At 48.6% G+C, this 17,593-nt stretch overlaps 5 non-coding genes across 5 annotated transcripts; 2 read left to right on the top strand and 3 right to left on the bottom strand.

The window, feature by feature from the left end:
- Positions 1 to 7,950: 7,950 nt before the first annotated feature.
- Positions 7,951 to 8,022, bottom strand: TRNAW-CCA (transfer RNA tryptophan (anticodon CCA)). Its single transcript has one exon. It is a non-coding gene; the product is annotated as a tRNA-Trp (tRNA).
- Positions 8,023 to 8,705: 683 nt separating this feature from the next.
- Positions 8,706 to 8,777, top strand: TRNAW-CCA (transfer RNA tryptophan (anticodon CCA)). The gene has a single exon. It is a non-coding gene; the product is annotated as a tRNA-Trp (tRNA).
- Positions 8,778 to 10,625: 1,848 nt separating this feature from the next.
- Positions 10,626 to 10,698, top strand: TRNAR-ACG (transfer RNA arginine (anticodon ACG)). Its single transcript has one exon. It is a non-coding gene; the product is annotated as a tRNA-Arg (tRNA).
- Positions 10,699 to 16,554: 5,856 nt separating this feature from the next.
- Positions 16,555 to 16,627, bottom strand: TRNAR-ACG (transfer RNA arginine (anticodon ACG)). The gene has a single exon. It is a non-coding gene; the product is annotated as a tRNA-Arg (tRNA).
- An 880-nt stretch (positions 16,628 to 17,507) lies between these two features.
- TRNAW-CCA (transfer RNA tryptophan (anticodon CCA)) lies at positions 17,508 to 17,579 on the bottom strand. The gene has a single exon. It is a non-coding gene; the product is annotated as a tRNA-Trp (tRNA).
- Between the last annotated feature and the right edge of the window lie 14 nt (positions 17,580 to 17,593).

Here is a 17,593-nt window from a genome sequence, read left to right as displayed (position 1 = left end):
CAGTTAATCAATCCTGATGTGTGAGAGACTTCCTAGTATCACTGGGAAGGCACAAGAGGAGGCTGGAGAGCCCCTGTGTACATGATGTTCAGGGATGCTGCAATGCTGAGGTCTGGGAACCTGGTCAATTATTACCTGCCTTTGGTTGCTTTGATCCCAATTGCATGCGTCCTCATGTTGCAATCCATACAGAGAGTCAACATTAAACAGACCTTTACATGACAATGCTGAAAATCAGCATTGAGAATGTAGTGTCCTCTGTGCCTCTAAAGCCCATTCAAAAGGAAGATTCCTCTGTAGAGATGAGGGCAAAAGGGAATACTAATCAGTGTTTGAGAGGAAGGCTGGGAGGCAGAATCTCCTGTATGTTATGGAGAGAAGTACTTCTCTGGTCCTGTGTCCTGGTTTCGGCTGGGATAGAGTTACTTTTCTTCTTAGTAGCTGGTACAATGCTGTGTTTTGGATTTAGTGTGAGAATAATATTGATAATACACCAATGCTTTAGTTCTTGCTAGGTAGTGCTTACTCTAGATCAAGGACTTTCAGTTCTCCCTGCTCTGGCAGTGCTCTGCTGTTGTTGCTGTATTTTACTGTATTTCAATTATTAAGTAGTTATTATATCAACCCATGAGTTATACTTTTTTCCAGTTCTCCTCCCCACCCCACCTGGGGGGGTATGGGGGAATGAGCAAGTGGCTGTGTGCTGCTCAGTTGCTGGCTGGGGTTAAACCACAACATCCTTCATGATGAATTTCCTGATCTGCCACACAGCACTAATGCTGCTGCAGTGATGCTTTTCCTGGAAGGGGCTGAGGCTTTTATGTGGCTGGTATATGAAATAGCACAGAAGCTTTACTTTTTAGGGAATTATTGTGCCATTCATGAAAAACTAAAACACCAGAAGTGTTTTCATTAGACAGTGGACAGTGTCTAAATGCTTTTTTCTGTGCAGCACCAAAATGTCAACTCCTATGACAAGACAGAGAGGGACTTTTTACAAAGGCATATAGCGATAGGAAAAGGGCTAATGCTTTCAAACTAAAAAAGGGTAGATTTAGTCTAGATATTAGGAAGAAATTCTTCCCTGTGAGGGCGGCAAGGCGCTGGCCCAGGCTGCCCAGAGCAGCTGTGGGTGCCCCATCCCTGGCAGTGCTCAAGGCCAGGCTGGACGGGGCTGGGAGCAGCCTGGGCTGGGGGGAGGGGTCCCTGCCCGTGGCAGGGGGTGGAACTGGGTGGTCTTTAAGGTCCCTTCCAACCCAAACCGTTCTGTGATTCTGTGATGTATCAGGTAGATTTCTGTTGACTTTGGCACTATTATCAACAAAAAATAAAACCACTGAAGCTCCGTTGGCTTTTGTCAGGTAGGAAGCTGCTAATGCTGCAGCCACAAGAATTATAATAAATACCTAGTTAATTCAATTTACTTAGTTACTTCATTTCTAGCCCTCTGGAACACAGCTCACATCTTCTGAAGTCAGTATCACAGGCAAACCCCAGTTACATAAACCATGACATCATCATGTACGTGATCAGTTTCCAATGAACTGGTCAGTGCATTGTGTAATGCACGTAGGGGCCGGAGCTGTATGCAGGATTTGCTTCCTACCACCCGATGACCTATGTCTGCTGGGGATGGGAAGAGAAGGGCCAGTGCCTGGCTGGGCCCTAAGAGCTCTTTCCTTGTACCTTCATTCCAAAAATGTTTGCTTGCCAATTTTTAATTTTTTTATTTTTTTCAAGACAAGTTTCAATTAATTTTCTTGCTGGAGCTGCACCCTTTGTGGGTTGAAAACACCTCAGTATATGACTATACCATTTCCTAGTGGTTAAAGACAGGAGTTTAAGGGTCTCCTTGATGTCTGCTATTTCTGTCCCTTAAATATTTCCTTAAGATAAACATCTATCAGTGAGCCTCTGGGAGCACCATGAAAATCTGCTGTCTCTCCTACTTTCATCTCCCCATCCACAGATGGTGTTTCCCCACCACTCTGGTCCCCATGCTGGGGGATGAGGCTTGGCCCAGTCTTAGCTGGGGGCAGGACTGATACTGCAGCACCTGCACAGGCCAGCCTGAAAGAGTCCCTCAGAAGGAAAGGGAAGCCACTGAACTGTTAATTTTTGAACTCCCTTGTTCACAGACACACCAATAGGGTGTAAACCAATCTGATTTTCACCTGCTGAAGTTGACAAAACCTTCAAGGCCATTTGCAGGGACCCAACCCCACAGCAGCTAAGAGGGTCACTTCCAGCATAAAGGTCTTCACAGAGCCACCCACAGCTAATAGCTCCTGCTCCCTGGTGCATGACTTTGCTAGGAAACCATGCCTTTCATAGCAGTACCTCAACCCCGCCTCCAAAGATGGGATTCCTCCAGGGTAATGAGCCAGACACTGCCAAGAAAATGACCTTTGGAAAGGCCAAGACTGGCTAGCAGCATTAAGAGCTGTGTTTTTCAAGAGTCCTCTGCACACTTTTCATGGCCACGTGTTTGCTGGGGGTGTAAAGTGTAAAAGATGGTTTTGCTCACCCTTCATCCTCATCGCCAGCCCTTCAGAGGGGCACCATGTATGGTTTTGTGGGTGTTGGTGCAGAGACCATGTGTAAAGGTTTTGTCTTGGTAAGGAATTATAAAAATACAGCAAAAAGCCTAACTCCTTTTCAATGTAAAAATGTATCACCTCTTCACAGCAAGCCCCATGGATCACAGCTCTTCAGGCAGGACCTGCAAGGCAGAACCTCTGGGCTGCCTAGTCATGTCATCTGAAGCTAATTTGGAAGAGGTACATATTGTAAGGCTAATTTATTTTTTTTTTTTGGGGGGGGGGGCGTGTGTTTCTGTTTAACTCCTTCCATTTGGTTGGCCCAGAAGGATAGATGATGAACAGGAAAATTATGATATGCCAGAAGTTATTTTGGCATACCTTCCTGTGCACTGATGGAGTCTGGTTATGGATGACAGTGGGGCCAGTCCAACAGTGGGTGGAAGGAGGTTGCCAGAGGAAGGATGGGAAGGCGAGTTGTGTCAACGATGCAACTAAACAGGATGGGGACCATTCCTAAGGCAACTAAGATGACTGGTCGCATCTATGCTGTTAAATCCTTTCACCCTCCAGAACAAGGTGGCTGAATTAAAAGTACCTATTGGGAATGGTTCCTGGCCCATGCCAATCCCCATCTGTGCCCAGGGATAATTTGGGTCAGTGCTCAATGGCCTGGGCCCAAACTGTGCCCAGATTAGCTGGTATTACACAGCCATGATCCTGTACCTCTGCCCCTAGGCTAGTTTACTTGCTTTTTACTAGTTTACTAGTTTACATGATGCTGCTTGAGGGAATTTTGTTATAGATGTTCTCACAGGAGCGAGTAGATAGAGCCTTTCTCTCTCCTTTCCCTGCACTCAACTCCTGCCCCAAAACACTCATCAGGTGTGCTGGTATCCTATTTGGACCAAAGCTGTTGCAATCACACCACAAATAAATAAAATCTCTGGCTTTTCCCCTACAAATTGATTGGCCCTTTTGATTACAACAGTTCTTTATTTGATCAGCCATTTCACTAGTATAAAGAACACACATCTTATGTAGTGATTTAGTCGTAAGAACAGTTTTGAGCACAGGAATATGATTTAAAATCTCAGAAACATAAAGGAAGGAAGGAAGCAAGCAAGCAGTGGGACCAAATCCCATTTGGCAGACAGCTCCTGTTCTTACGTAAGTGACAAAATCTCAGGGAAAAGTTCATAGAAAGGAAAGAAAATTTCGTTGATTTTCCATACACAAAAGACTAAGAAGCAGTTGTTCATGTTCCACTGGCATGAACCTTGTGAAAAGGCTGTGCTGAGAGAACAGCATGGTCATGACATCAGACACCCATGACAAGTGTATTGATAATAGCAAGGTGAGAAGGTCTGCCAGGTCTCCCAGCTCTTTCAGATGGGGGAATTCATGTTACACAGATACACTGCAACTGCATGGCTTTCCCCCTGCCTTTCTTCAGCTGTATAATGTAGGGACATCACCCTGCTGGGGAAATGGATAAACAGTGGATTTTCCCCTTTTTCCCAATGTAAACATGTAAATAAATGGACTGAGACTGCAACAGCGAAATTTTATAGACAGCTCTCCATGCCCTGTTAATCATGCTTTCCCTTGCGCTAGAATTTGGTAGTCCCTGTTGTACCCCACCTCATACCCAGGAAAGCCCTTCTCTAGTGGGAAGTCACCAATGGGACAGGGAAATAGAGGCACAGAAAGAAGCAAGCAGAGGAGGGGACAGCAGCCAAGAATCTGCTGAATCTTAGGGTATTGCATGTGACCCAGCGGCAGCTGAATTTGCCTTGCTGGGTAATTGTGCAACTAATTGATACTTAGAGCAAATTTAAATTATTTGGGAAAGCAATAGAAGTGGTAGCTGAGCTACTCTGGCACCAGCATCTGTGTGTCTTTTTGTTTCCCGATCAATGAGGAAAATTTGCTCACAATCCTTTTTCTGGCAGTTTGCATATTTGAAAATGATCTGGCAAATTCCCAGGAATACACCCTGAAAAGGTGGTAAACACACAAACCCATCTCATTTCTGCACTAAGGCAGGGGTGAGCCTTAAATCAAAATAGGGGTAGGGATGAGAGCCACCAGAGACAGGCTTGATCAGAGAAGATGATAGACACAAACCTTGCAGTTCAGATTTTAATAGACTCCTCCATCACTTCTCCAGCAGCCACTTCATCAGTGATTCAGATACTGAGGGGAAAAGAGGCTGAAGACCTTGCTATTGACACCAGTGCCTAGGAGTTAGCCTCTCTCCACAAACAGGAGGATCTTTATCCTTAAAAAGGTCCAGCAGAACAAAAATGACCACACCTTGATCACTAACAGGGAGATGTGACTTTGCCCTCAACTTAGACACTAAGCCCTGAGTCAACAGTGTGGAGAGAAATGAAAACAAAACTTCAGCTTCTAGGGCAGTCATGGGATTGTGCTAGAAGTGAGCATGGCCCAGGGACACAAGAGTGGCACAGACACTTATACAGCCAGAAGAACATCCTCATTGCCTGATTAAATACATTTCAAGTTTCTGTAATCATTTTCACCAGAGACAGAAAATCCAGAGTGGGACCCTACCTGGTGCTGTGAGCAGGAGTCCCAATTCAGGAGGGTTGGGCTGGTGCTCACAACCTTCATGTCCTCTTCTGGCCTAGCTAGGTGTATGTCAATATTTAGAGTAAACTGCTTTGTAAAACGGATCTCAATAGAGTGATTGCAATTTTCCAAGAACTGAATTTTCATTGGAAAACAGTTATATATGAGACAGCATTTTTTACAAGGATTTACAATCTTATGGAACATTTTTAAACCTTTCTCCCTGATACTTGCCAGTCTGATATGGCCTCAAAGATTTCTTTGTTTGTGTAGGATAGAGTGTTTTAACTAGAAAAACTCAGAGACACTCAAGATTGAGAAATAATTTGTTTATTAAATAGCCTACGACAATTTCCCTTGCATGGGAAACTTCAAGTTGTACTGCCTGGTAAACTGTCCCTTTGATTAAACCTCATCCCCAACCAGCTTTTGCTTATATTGCGACTCAAGTCACGCTTCTTTTTTTTTTTAAAAAAAACACTTTAAAAAGTCTTAAAAGTTCAGCCCATTGAAGAGTGAGAATCATTTTAGCATTTTTTATGAAATGTAAAACCTGTTCTCATTGGCTGCAGTGAAAATAATACTTCTAACCAGGAGTATACCAGGATGATACTTCTTACCAGTTAGCATTCTTTCGACAGTGTGCTAGCACTCCCAGCAAAAGCATCTGGCAACCTGTACTATACTGTTTGGGGTTGGTTTTTTTAGCTGTGGAAGATCTGCAAAAGGAAATAGGTGGGTTTCTTTCCATTCAGAGAAGTCAAAGGGGCAGAAAATCACATTACAGAGACAAAGAGGTGGTATAAATCTTGCCCCTGGTTCAGCAGTGGTCGCAGCTGAGTGGATGCACTCAGCACATACAGGGGTTGGCATGTTTTTCCCATCTTACAGCTCTGTGCATGTGGTTCACGGTCAAGAGACATCTCCCCTCTGCCTTCGGGTGCTCTCCTTATTTGTTTTTAGAAGAGCCAAGAACATCAAACAACGGTGAGGTAGCGACATCTGGAGGGCAGCCACCGATTAAATCTGCTCATTCAACCTACCGGTGACATACCAGGGGTTTTGGGACATGGGACAGGGGCCCCCAGGTCTATGTTCATCAGATAAGTGAGAACGGGAATCACAGAAGGAGCCACGTTTAGTTTTTTGGCACAGGGTTGGGAACAGTGGAAGCACCCTGAGGACCTTGCCCTCCTTGGTTTGTCAGATTCTTCGGCCTTCTGTCTGTAGCTGTGATTCCCAGGCAATGTCAGGATTAGGCCATCCCCAGGGCTCCCTAGAGCTATGATGCCCAGCTGTGGGTTGGTCTGAGCCTAGAGGTTGTATGTTTTTCCCTCTGTTTCCATCACCCAAGACACCTGTGGATGGTGTCAGGCAAGCTATGGGCAGAAAGGGGGTCTTCCAGGGCTGGGCAGTTGGACAGGACAGCCTGTCTCCAGGCAGAATAAGCTCTCGGCCCTCTCAAGCCAGCAGTATTGCCAAAGCCCACATGCAATCCCACCACCCACGAATCCATGGAAATTATACTCCATCTACCAGATACCCTTAGCTGATCTTCCTCACTGGCTAAACTGCTACATGAGCTTCCGAAGATGTCGGTCCAGTACTGTGTTCAGATGTCACCATTCAGGTGTTGTCCAAAATATCAGGAATGCTTGAATTCGAGGTGTGAGCTCAAGGCTGCCTTGTTAGAAGAGTCCCTGGATTTCTGGGTCAATGCCCTCCTCTGTGTGTAGGATGCAGAACCGTGGGACTTTACTTCCTCCTAAATCCCTGATCCTGGCACAGGCATAGCAGCCTGGACCTGCTGCGGGAGGGTGCACCCCTGATGTGGGTACAGCTGGAGAAATTACTTTCTTTCCCTCGGCTCTTTTCTTGCCTTTCTCATTGTTTCATTGCCTCTTTTCATTATGCCCACTGTTTACGTCTTTTAAAATTCACCTTTAAAGAGCTCTTAAAAGAGTTCAACTAGTTTTAAAGAAGTACAACTCATATAAGGTCTTTCCCACAGTTTCTTTTTCCTTTTTCCCCAGCCCTCTATACCCTCTGTCCATCTCTTCAGAAGATGCATAGGGAACCAGGAAAAGAATAAGTAGAGAGTTAAAGATCCTGACGGCTAGTCCTGACAGCTTGGTTCTGGTTCCCCACAGCTAAGTGTTTCAACAGACTCAACAAAAAACACTGACATAGTGAAGCAAGTCCACTGAGAGCCACCAAGGTGGTGGGAGATGTGGGTTCTTGAGATGTGAGGGGAGTTGGAAAGAATTGTGTTTATTCACCCTGAGGAAGAACATGCAAAGGGATTTTACCCCAACCTTCAACCACCTAACAGCAGGGCATAGAGCAGATGGACCTGGACTTTTCTCAGAGTGCACAGAGATAAGATGGAAGGCAAAAAACCCACAAATAGCAGCAAGAGAATATGTTGCCACGGGCTTGCAAGGGTCACCACTGCAACGGATAATGTTCCCTGCTATGGATCAGGAGGCTACAGGCTGGGCTTTTTGTGGAAGTCCTTAGCTGTAGTCAGCTGTCTTTGCCTTTCTGGAGAGGAACTGGGACCAAAAGTGGTACCCAGATGTGGAGCCACAGCTGGAATGTCCACTAATCCTGTCATCATTACAGACATAGGATGAGGGAAGTCTGAAGCTATCCAGATACTTCTCAAGACTGGTCCAGCAACGAAAGACCACTCTGCCATGGTTCCTTTACTGCCCTTCTTCAGTGCTATGGGGTACAGAGTGGGAGGGCAAAAACAAGTGCCTGTGAGACAGGCCACCTCACAGTGCTACCCAACGGACATAGGACATCCTGACCCCGGTGTGACTTGAACACACAGCCTTCTGATCTGGAGTCAGATGCGCTACCATTGCGCCACAAGGTCAGGGCTAGGAAGTATCTTTCCCACATGTCATCCTGGATTTTAAGGCCATGGGCTGTTCTTTGAGAGAAGGGAATTTTTGATTTGTCTGACAAAGGAGGGGGAACACCTCTGTCAGTTGCCTTGTAAGCCTGAAAGGAGGGCTCTAAATGAGGTACTTCAGAGGAGGGAGGCCAAAACATGACCAATGCCCAGAGCAGCCCTGCAGGGCCTCTCCTAGGAGAAACAGGTTTTTGAGCGTGGTGTCTCTGGAGGGGCAGGAGGGATGGTGTCCCGCTACCTCCCCTGGGGAGAGAGGCCTGGTTCACCTGGGAGATGCACGGCACCCACCTCAAGTCCTGTGGCAGGAGGGATCCTTATGCCTTTTGCACAGCCTGGGCAAGGCCACCTCCCCCCCAACAGGAGGATGGAGTGTGCTTTGAGTTCAACTGCCCCACATATCCCGGACCCATGCTGTTATCTCTGCACCTCTGTTCCACCCATCCCTGGACTTTCACCCTCCAGCCAGGTCACTGCACTACCGGCACAACTTGGCTGGCCTCTCCTCAGTGGGTGATCCTGTCTTCTCTGCCTCCCATAGTCCTTCTCTTGGGGTTGCTCAGACACACCTGGGGTGGTCCCCATGGAGAAGACTTCCCCACCACCCAGGCTGGTGTTCCCGGTGGGGAGCTGCATCCTTCCACCCTGACCTCGTGGCGCAAGGGCAGCGCGTCTGACTCCAGATCAGAAGGTTGTGTGTTCAAATCACACCGGGGTCAGCCCTGGGGCACCACTGGCCGCCCTCTGTATTGCCCCTACTTTTCTGGGGGGCTGCCCTGCCTGAGCAAGGTATTGGCCTACTATAGGGGGCACCTTGGGAATGGACTGTGGGGGAAACATGACACCCAGAGCCTTCCTTTCAGCCAGTTGGAGTGGGTCCAGTTGAGTGATTATGGGTCATGACCAGAGTAGAGACCAGTGCAGGGGCATGTTGACCAGAGTGGAGACCAGTGCAGGGGCATGTTGTGGTAAATATCTGCCACACTTTCATAGAATCATTTGGGTTGGGAAAGGCCTTCAAGATCAAGTGCAACTGTTAACCCAGCACTGCAAAGGTGACCGCTAAACCATGGCCCTAAGAACTGCATCTATGTGTTTTTTAAGCACTTCTGGGGATGGTGATTCCACCACCTCCCTGGGCAGCCTGATCCAATGCTTGACAACCCTTTCAGTGAAGACATTTGTCCTAATACCCAATCTAAACCTCCCCTGGTGCAACTTGAGGTTGCTTCCTCTTGTCCTGTCGCTTGTTATCTGGGAGAAGAGACTGACACCCCCCCACCCCGCTGCAGTCTCCTTTTAGGCAGTTGTAGAGAGCAAGGTCCCCCCGAGCCTCCTTTTCTCCAAGCTAAACAACCCCAGTTCCCTCAGTTGTTCCTCAACACACTGGTGCTCCAGATCCTTCCCCAGCTCCGTTGCCTGTCTCTGGACACGCTCCAGCACCTCAAGGTCTTTCTTGCAGTGAGGGGCCCAAAACTAAACCCAGGATTTGAGATGCAGCCTCACCAGTGCCGAGTGCAGGGAGATGGTCGCTGCCCTGGTCCTGCTGGCCATGCTATTTCTGATACAGGCCTTCTGGGCCACCTAGGCATACTGCCAGCTCATATTCAGCTGGCTGTTAACCAGCACCCCCATGTCCTTTCCCGTCAGGCAGCTTTCCAGCTGCCCTTCCCCAGCCTGCAGCACTGCGTGGAGCTGGTGTGACCCAAGTGCAGGACCCGACACTGAGCCTGGTTGAACCTCATACAATTGGCCTTGGCCCATCGGTCCAGCCTGCCCAGATCCCTCTGTAGAAACCTTGCTACCCTTGAGCAGATCAAGACTCCTGCCAAGTTTGGTGTCATCTGCAAACTTACTGAGGGCGCCACATCAAGAAGCAGAAAGAAGAGTTCCCTAGGAAACTGCAAGAAGCTTCATAACTGCATGCTTAGTCATTCCTGGGGGTCTTGGACTTGTCCTCAGGCAACACTTGCCCAGGAGGCTAACATGAGGTGGTACAGTCAGTCCAGGGGATTTCTGGAGGGGGTCAGGGGCAATTACTCAATGAAAGACCATGGCAACAGGGAGACTTTCTGAAGAATAACATGAGAGGTTTTTTCAAGAAGATTAAGAAGGAGTGTCTAGGGACCTCTAATCTGGTCAGCATCAGTTCAGAGCCCACATGAAGGCAGTGGAAGAAATATTCCTGAAAGCCATGCCCAAATGGAGGAGGGACATGAAAATGACTGGAAACAGGGATCATGGATTTACCAACACCAGACCACTTTTTGCCAGCACGATAGGTTTCTTTGAAGAGATCATTTCCTCAGTGGTCAAGAGGAGACCAAGGAACACCATCTATCTTGAGTACGATTTGATCTCTGACAGGGCCTCCCAGACCTATCACTGTAGCAGGTCACAAAGAGCCTAAGCTGAATCGCAGGGCGGCTGGATTGTCCAGCTGATGTTCGTCACTGCTTGATGTTGCTTCGGATGTTCTTTGGTGTCCTTGTGATGGGTTCAGGGGAAGTTCTCCAGAATGAAGGACACAGGAAGCCTGCCAGGACCACAGGGGTGGTGAGGGGCCAGGGCCAGTGGCGCAATGGACAACGCGCCTGACTACGGATCAGGAGATTGCAGGTTCGACTCCTGCCTGGCTCGACACTTTTAGCTTGGGGAGGTTCCTCCTGCTCTCCCACCTCAAGGGCCTTCCTCCTCCTGGCTATTGTCCCATCTCGGTGCCTTCTGCTGATCCCACGGCAGAGTGAAGATGCCTCCTGAACTGCTGCCCTGTAGCCTGGACAGACCCAGCACTCTCAGGCTGTCCTGGCATGTTATGTACTCTGAGGCTCACATTGGTCTTGCTGCTGACTGTCAGTGTCTCACAAAGTTCTGTGTGCACCATCAGTGAGCCCCATGGAAAGCACAGAGGCCACCTGCCTGCAGGGCTGATCCAAGCCTGGCCTCTGTGTGATTCAGACACCCAGCCTTGTGATCCGGGTGCAGACACGCTGCCCGTGGGTCAGGGTGGAGGGATGCAGCAGCCAGGCATCTCAGACCCCTCACTGCTACGACTTGGCAGCCTTCTTTTAGAAATAAGGATTGCTGTTGCAGTTAAATCCCAGATAGTAATAAAGCGCCACACAGCCGCTTGCTTGCTTCCTCTCACCCAGAGGGATGGGGAGGAGAATCGTAAAAGAATGCAAAACTCAGGGCTGAGATAAAACAAATTAATAGTTGAAATAAAAGAACAGTAAGAACAAGAAGGGTTATAATGAAAAGGAGACAGAGGGGGAGGGGAATGAAATCCAAAGGGAAGGGAGGAAAGAAAATAGGTGATGCACAACGCAACTGCTTGCCAGCTGCTGACCAATGCCCAGCCAGTCCCTGAGCAACCATCCCCAGGCCCTGGCCAACCCCTGCCAGTTTATATACCGAGTATGACATCCCATGGTATGGAATACCTCTTTGGCCAGTTGGGGTCAGATGTCCTGGCTGTGTCTCCTCCCAATTTCTTGTGCTCCTCCAGCCTTCTTGCTGGCAGGGCCCAAGAAACCAAAAAGCCCTTGACTTAGTATAAACATCACCCAGCAACAACTAAAAACATCAGTGCGTTATCAACATTGTTCTAATATCAGAGCCAAAACATAGCATTGCACCAGCTAATAAGAAGAAAATTAACTCTATCCCAGCTGAAACCAGTCGCTCAGGAGAATACATGGTATGTCAGACAGAATGAGGCAAAAGCACGCCTGCCAGCAGGCTTTAAAAAACACTAAGTACGGGAAAAGCTCAAAGAGGTGTGGAAAAGTATAGAAAAGGACATAGCTGGAGTTGCTGCATGTTGTCAGTGTCTTGTTTGTACTGAGGAGCTCAGTCTTAGACACAGTCCCCCAATCATGGTCTCAGAAGCGCTGGATGCTGGGCAATAATCCCTCCTTTTGAGCTGGTGACTTCACGAAGGCAGCCCAGCATGCACTTGGCCTTCATGGGTGCAAGGGCACACAGCTGACTCTTGTTCAAGTTGTTATTCTCCAGGACCCTCTGTGCCTTTTTCTGCACTGCTGTTTTCTTGACCGTCACCCCCAGTCTGTAGTGCTGCATGGGGTTATCCCATCCCAGATGCAGGATGTTCTGTTTGCCTTTGCTGAACTTCCTTCACCCTGTCCAGGTCACTCTGAATTAGTCATCCCTGCTAGTGTCACCTGCTCCCCTCCACACTGGTGTCATCCACGAACTCACGTAGGATTAATCCTACCCCATTACTGAGTCTGTCAGTGAAGGTGTCCAATAGTATCAGTGTCCGCATTGACCCCTGAGGAGCTCTGGGAGCAATTAACCACCATTAGCACTTCCAGCCTCTGACCACAACCCTTCAAGCCCAATGTCCCAGACCATTTTCCACCCACTCCTTACCCACAGTTAATGGTGAGGCTTCAGGTAGCTTTCACTCAGTGATGCTAAGGAAGACAGAGAGGAGTTCTGCACAGGGCTTATGAAGAAAACATACTTGGAGACCTCAGGAGCAATCTTGCTGCCCAGCAGTCTAGCAAGTCACTAGGCTGGGCTGAGAAAGGACTTAAGGCATCATAGCCTTTGAAGCAGGTGGCATGCTTGCAGCTTTGATGATCCTGTGATGCTGATGCCAGAGACATGGACAAAAATCCTGGAAGGACCTCATGAGGGCAGCTGTCCCTCGTCACCTCCACAAGAGTCAGGCAGGAGTCAAACCTGCAGTCTCCTGATCCATCGTCAAGCACATTGTCTATTGCACCACTGGCCCAAGCCCCTGGTCCCACTTGGTGCCCGCCCCCCATGGTTTATGTATCACCTGGATGTGTTGCTGGTCAAAGGGAAGTAGCAAGACCACACCTAGCTTCCTCCTGCCCCATCCATGACAGCCCCCATCTATGTCAGCCTTGCCTTCTCTCTACGGGGGAGAGGTCAGTATTGCTCCTACTGGTCCCAGCACCCAGGAGAAGTGGTTCCTGTGCTGAGTCCCCCCACAAGGAGGCCAGGCAGCAAAGGCAGATGGTGGTCTACAGCCCTCAGCTGCTCTGATGGGTTGGAGGAGAAGTCTTGCCTGCCCCATGAGAAGTGTGGCTACAGTTCCCAGCTAATGCAGGGCTTGGAGCAGCTCATGACTCTCTGGAGCAGCTCATGACTCTCTGGAGCTGTTGTGCCCACCTGAGGGGTGAGTTCAGCTGAAGACCACCTGTTTTGTCCTCCACTTACTCTTGCCTGCTGACAGAGGGCCGAGTGGGTGAGCTGTGGGTAGTGAGATCTTGCTTGATGTCCAATTGGTCTGGGATAATCTGTCCATGGGCATCTTTCTCTCCATAGCTACAGCCTTGCTGGGGGGGTTGCCCAGACACCCCTGGGGTGGTTCCTATGGAGAGGACTTCCCACCACCCAGGCTGGTGTCCCTGGTGGGGAGCAAAAGAGTATGGGAACAGGAACTTCATATTGAATAATAGAGTGATTCAGGTTGGAAATGACATGTGGAGGTCTCTAGTCCAAATTTCTGCTTGACTTAAGGCATTCATATCAGTGCCTTGACTGCTTGAACCCTGAAGAGCTCCAAGGATGTAGAGTCCACAGCCTCTCTGGGCCCCTCTCTCAGTGATTTACCATCCTGATGGTGAAATTTTTTTGCCAGTATATCCAGTCAGAGCCTCCCCTGATGGCAAGGGAGGGTTTTGCTGTGCAGTAGGCCCAGCAAGAAGGGAGAAACACCAGACAAAGGCAGGCCACCATGGAGAAAGAGGTCCCCTGTCACCATCAGTATTAAGGCCAGGAAAATGGTGAGCCAGGCAGGAGTCAAACCTACAATCTCCTGATCCGTAGTCAGACACATTGTCCATTGCACTACTGGCCCTGGCCCTCCTGGAGCTCTGGGGGCTTCCCATCGCTGGATGGGCTTTGTGAAAGGAGCAGGGGGTTGTGCAAGAGGTTTTAGTTAAATGTAGAAAAAATTAGACTTTTACAAGATCCCTGGAAAGGAGGTGATCTTATCCCCTGCACAGAGCACAGAAGTCTTTGACATTCGGTCATTTTGTTAGTCGAGCTTTGAATGTCTCCAAGGACGGGAACTCCAAAAGCTTTCTGGGACCCTGTCCTAATGTATGACCTCTGATGTATGACATTTTTTTTCCTATCTCCTAACAGACACTTTTTTTGATGTAATCTGTTTTTGTTGAGTTCCTCGATACCCACAAGAAAAGCTTGGCTCCACTTTCTCTGTAGGTACACATAGTATGAAACAAGATTATAATCCTTGACCTCTTCTTCTCTGTATTATAGAAACCTAGGCCACTCCTTATCAGGGACTCCACAACCTTCTAATCTGGATGACCATCTCCCGGACTTACTGCAGTCTGTAAATGTCCTGGAGATCCCAAAATGGTATGAAGACTCCAGATGTGGTCCCACAAGCATCAAACAGGGTGATAACCATTCCCCCAATCTGATGGTTAGACTTCGGTGCTGACACAGGAAAACCAAAGCTCATCTGGAGCTGAGATTGGTAGGGATGTGGAAGGTCAACTACATGGCTTTTAGAATCACATTAGCAGCAAATGAAAAATTAAGGAAAATATGGGACCCCTTCTGAGTGAGGGAAGGAGGGAAATAGCAACAGATGTGGAGCAGGCTTGAGGTACCGAATGCCTTCTCTTCTTGTCTTTACAGATGAAGTCTGCTCTCAATTTTATGTCCCTTTCCCTTCTGACAGAGCTTATGGCAGTGGATTATTCATGGCAGAGGATGACCAAATCAGGAATCACTTGAGCAAAATGGACACATGAAGGACACAAGAGTAGTTGCAAACTTCCAGCATAGATTTACTATGGTCCTACCTGATCTACCCAACTGCCTGCCTTGATGGAACCTGGGAAGGAAACACTTCTTTATCTTGACTTAAGTGAGGCTTTAAATAAAATCTCCAAGAGTCTCCTTGTAGCCAGATTGAGAATATATGGTCTGAAGGAGAGGTTAAGAAGGTGGGTGAAAAGCCATCTGGACTACAAGACCTGAAGTGTTGGGATCACCAGTTGGAAATGTATCAAGCGTCTTGTTAATTATAGTGTTTGCAGGTGTTGATACTGATACCAACACGCTTAAACACCTTCATTAACAACCTGCATGATAGGATGGGCCTTTTAATACTGAAATGAGGCTTATAAGAACGATGGGGGCAGACTTTTTAGTAGGGCCTGTAGCAATAGGACAAGGGTTAATGGTTTTAAACTAAAAGAGGGTAGATTCAGACTAGATATAAGGAAGAAATTCCTTATTAGGGTGGTGAAACACTGGACCAGGTTGCCCAGGGAGGTGGTAGATGCCCCTAGAAACATTCAAGGTCAGGTTGGACAGGGGTCTGAGCAACCTGATTCAGTTAAAGACGTTCCTGCTCATTGCAGGAGGGGTTAGACTAGACATCCTTTAAAAGTCCCTTCCAACACAAACCATTCTGTGATTCTATGATTCTGTGATCAGAGAGGACAAAAGCAAAGTTCCGCCACGTGGGGAGGAAGCACCCCAGCAGTACCCTGCAGAAATAGGGAATCTTTACCCTGGCGTGATTCAACCACACAACCGCCTGATCTGGAGTAAGATGTGCTGCCCTTTTGCTACAAGATGGACATGGAGGGATGCAGCCCCCAGGCATGGACCCAACCTGGGTGGTGGGGATGTGCTCCTCATGGGGACTACCCCAAAGCTGGCCACTACAGCTCCCAGGAGATCCAGGCCTGACCCCGACCCTTATAAGCCAGGCATTGCTGCTGAGTCTTTTGCTAGGCAGGTGAGATGTCTCCCCTACCTCAGTCACTGTCCCTGGCACCCACCAGGCCCCTTTTGAACCAGCTGAAAACTTACCTGCTTACCCCCTCTCCTCATGCCTTGGTTGCAGCCCCCTCCCTTCCTCACTCCCTCCTTTTATCCCTCTCTCTTTCCCAACTTCATCAATGACACAAAATTTGGGAAAACACCCTTCCCTCATATTTGGCCAGAACCTCCCATTTATACCTATTGCCTTTCATCCTCTCATCATAAAACACTGTGAGGCACCTGGCTTGAGGACCTCCTCATAGATACAGGAGAGTTGCTACCAGGTCCTCATTGAAAACTCTTCTTCCCCAGGACAAATAAACCCAGTTCCCATGGCTTCTCCTCATATAGCAAGTGCTCCCACACCATACCATTTTGATCGCTCTCAACTGGCCTTGTTCCAGTTGATCACTGTCCTTATACTGGGAGGCCCAAAGCTGCATGCAGTATTCTAGTACAGAACAAGAGTCAGCAGCAGAAATAGAAGGGTGTCAGTAAGGAAAGCAGGAGAGTGATGAGACAAGGTGCCCAGCTCCACCATAAGGTCTGGAGGAACTCTTTCCTTCCTGCAGGGCAAGAGGACACCTCAGCAGTTTTGCCTAGCAGAAGGCCCCAAGGATGGATGATGGCCAGCAAGAAGGCAACCTTCGTGGAGAGAGAGAAGGAACCTCCCCAGGCTAAAAGTGTCGAGCCAGGCAGGAGTCGAACCTGCAATCTCCTGATCCGTAGTCAGGCGCGTTGTCCATTGCGCCACTGGCCCTGGCCCCTCACCACCCCTGTGGTCCTGGCAGGCTTCCTGTGTCCTTCATTCTGGAGAACTTCCCCTGAACCCATCACAAGGACACCAAAGAACATCCGAAGCAACATCAAGCAGTGACGAACATCAGCTGGACAATCCAGCCGCCCTGCGATTCAGCTTAGGCTCTTTGTGACCTGCTACAGTGATAGGTCTGGGAGGCCCTGTCAGAGATCAAATCGTACTCAAGATAGATGGTGTTCCTTGGTCTCCTCTTGACCACTGAGGAAATGATCTCTTCAAAAAAACCTATCGTGCTGGCAAAAAGTGGTCTGGTGTTGGTAAATCCATGATCCCTGTTTCCAGTCATTTTCATGTCCCTCCTCCATTTGGGCATGGCTTTCAGGAATATTTCTTCCACCGCCTTCATGTGGGCTCTGAACTGATGCTGACCAGATTAGAGGTCCCTAGACACTCCTTCTTAATCTTCTTGAAAAAACCTCTCATGTTATTCTTCAGAAAGTCTCCCTGTTGCCATGGTCTTTCATTGAGTAATTGCCCCTGACCCCCTCCAGAAATCCCCTGGACTGACTGTACCACCTCATGTTAGCCTCCTGGGCAAGTGTTGCCTGAGGACAAGTCCAGGTTCTCCAGGAGCACTTCAGAGAGGAAGACTTCTCTTCTTTCTGCTTGTTGATGAGGTCACCTGCTGTGGATACCCACCACGACAAGCCCCTGAACTGGAGCTGAAAGGAAAACTCTGGGCATCACATTTCCCCCTCCCCTCAGCCACCCCTGAGGTGCCCCCTTATAGCTGGGCTGGCCGATGTCTTGCAGATACAGGCAGGGCAGCCCCCCAGAAAAGTAGGGGCAATACAGAGGGCAGCCAGTGGTGCCCCAGGGCTGACCCCGGTGTGATTTGAACACACAACCTTCTGATCTGGAGTCAGACGCGCTGCCCTTGCGCCACGAGGTCAGGGTGGAAGGATG

The sequence above is a fragment of the Falco peregrinus genome, chromosome 7 (assembly GCF_023634155.1).
Source record: "Falco peregrinus isolate bFalPer1 chromosome 7, bFalPer1.pri, whole genome shotgun sequence".
Lineage (NCBI taxonomy): Eukaryota > Metazoa > Chordata > Aves > Falconiformes > Falconidae > Falco > Falco peregrinus.
This window is presented reverse-complemented; position numbering and strand designations above follow the sequence as displayed.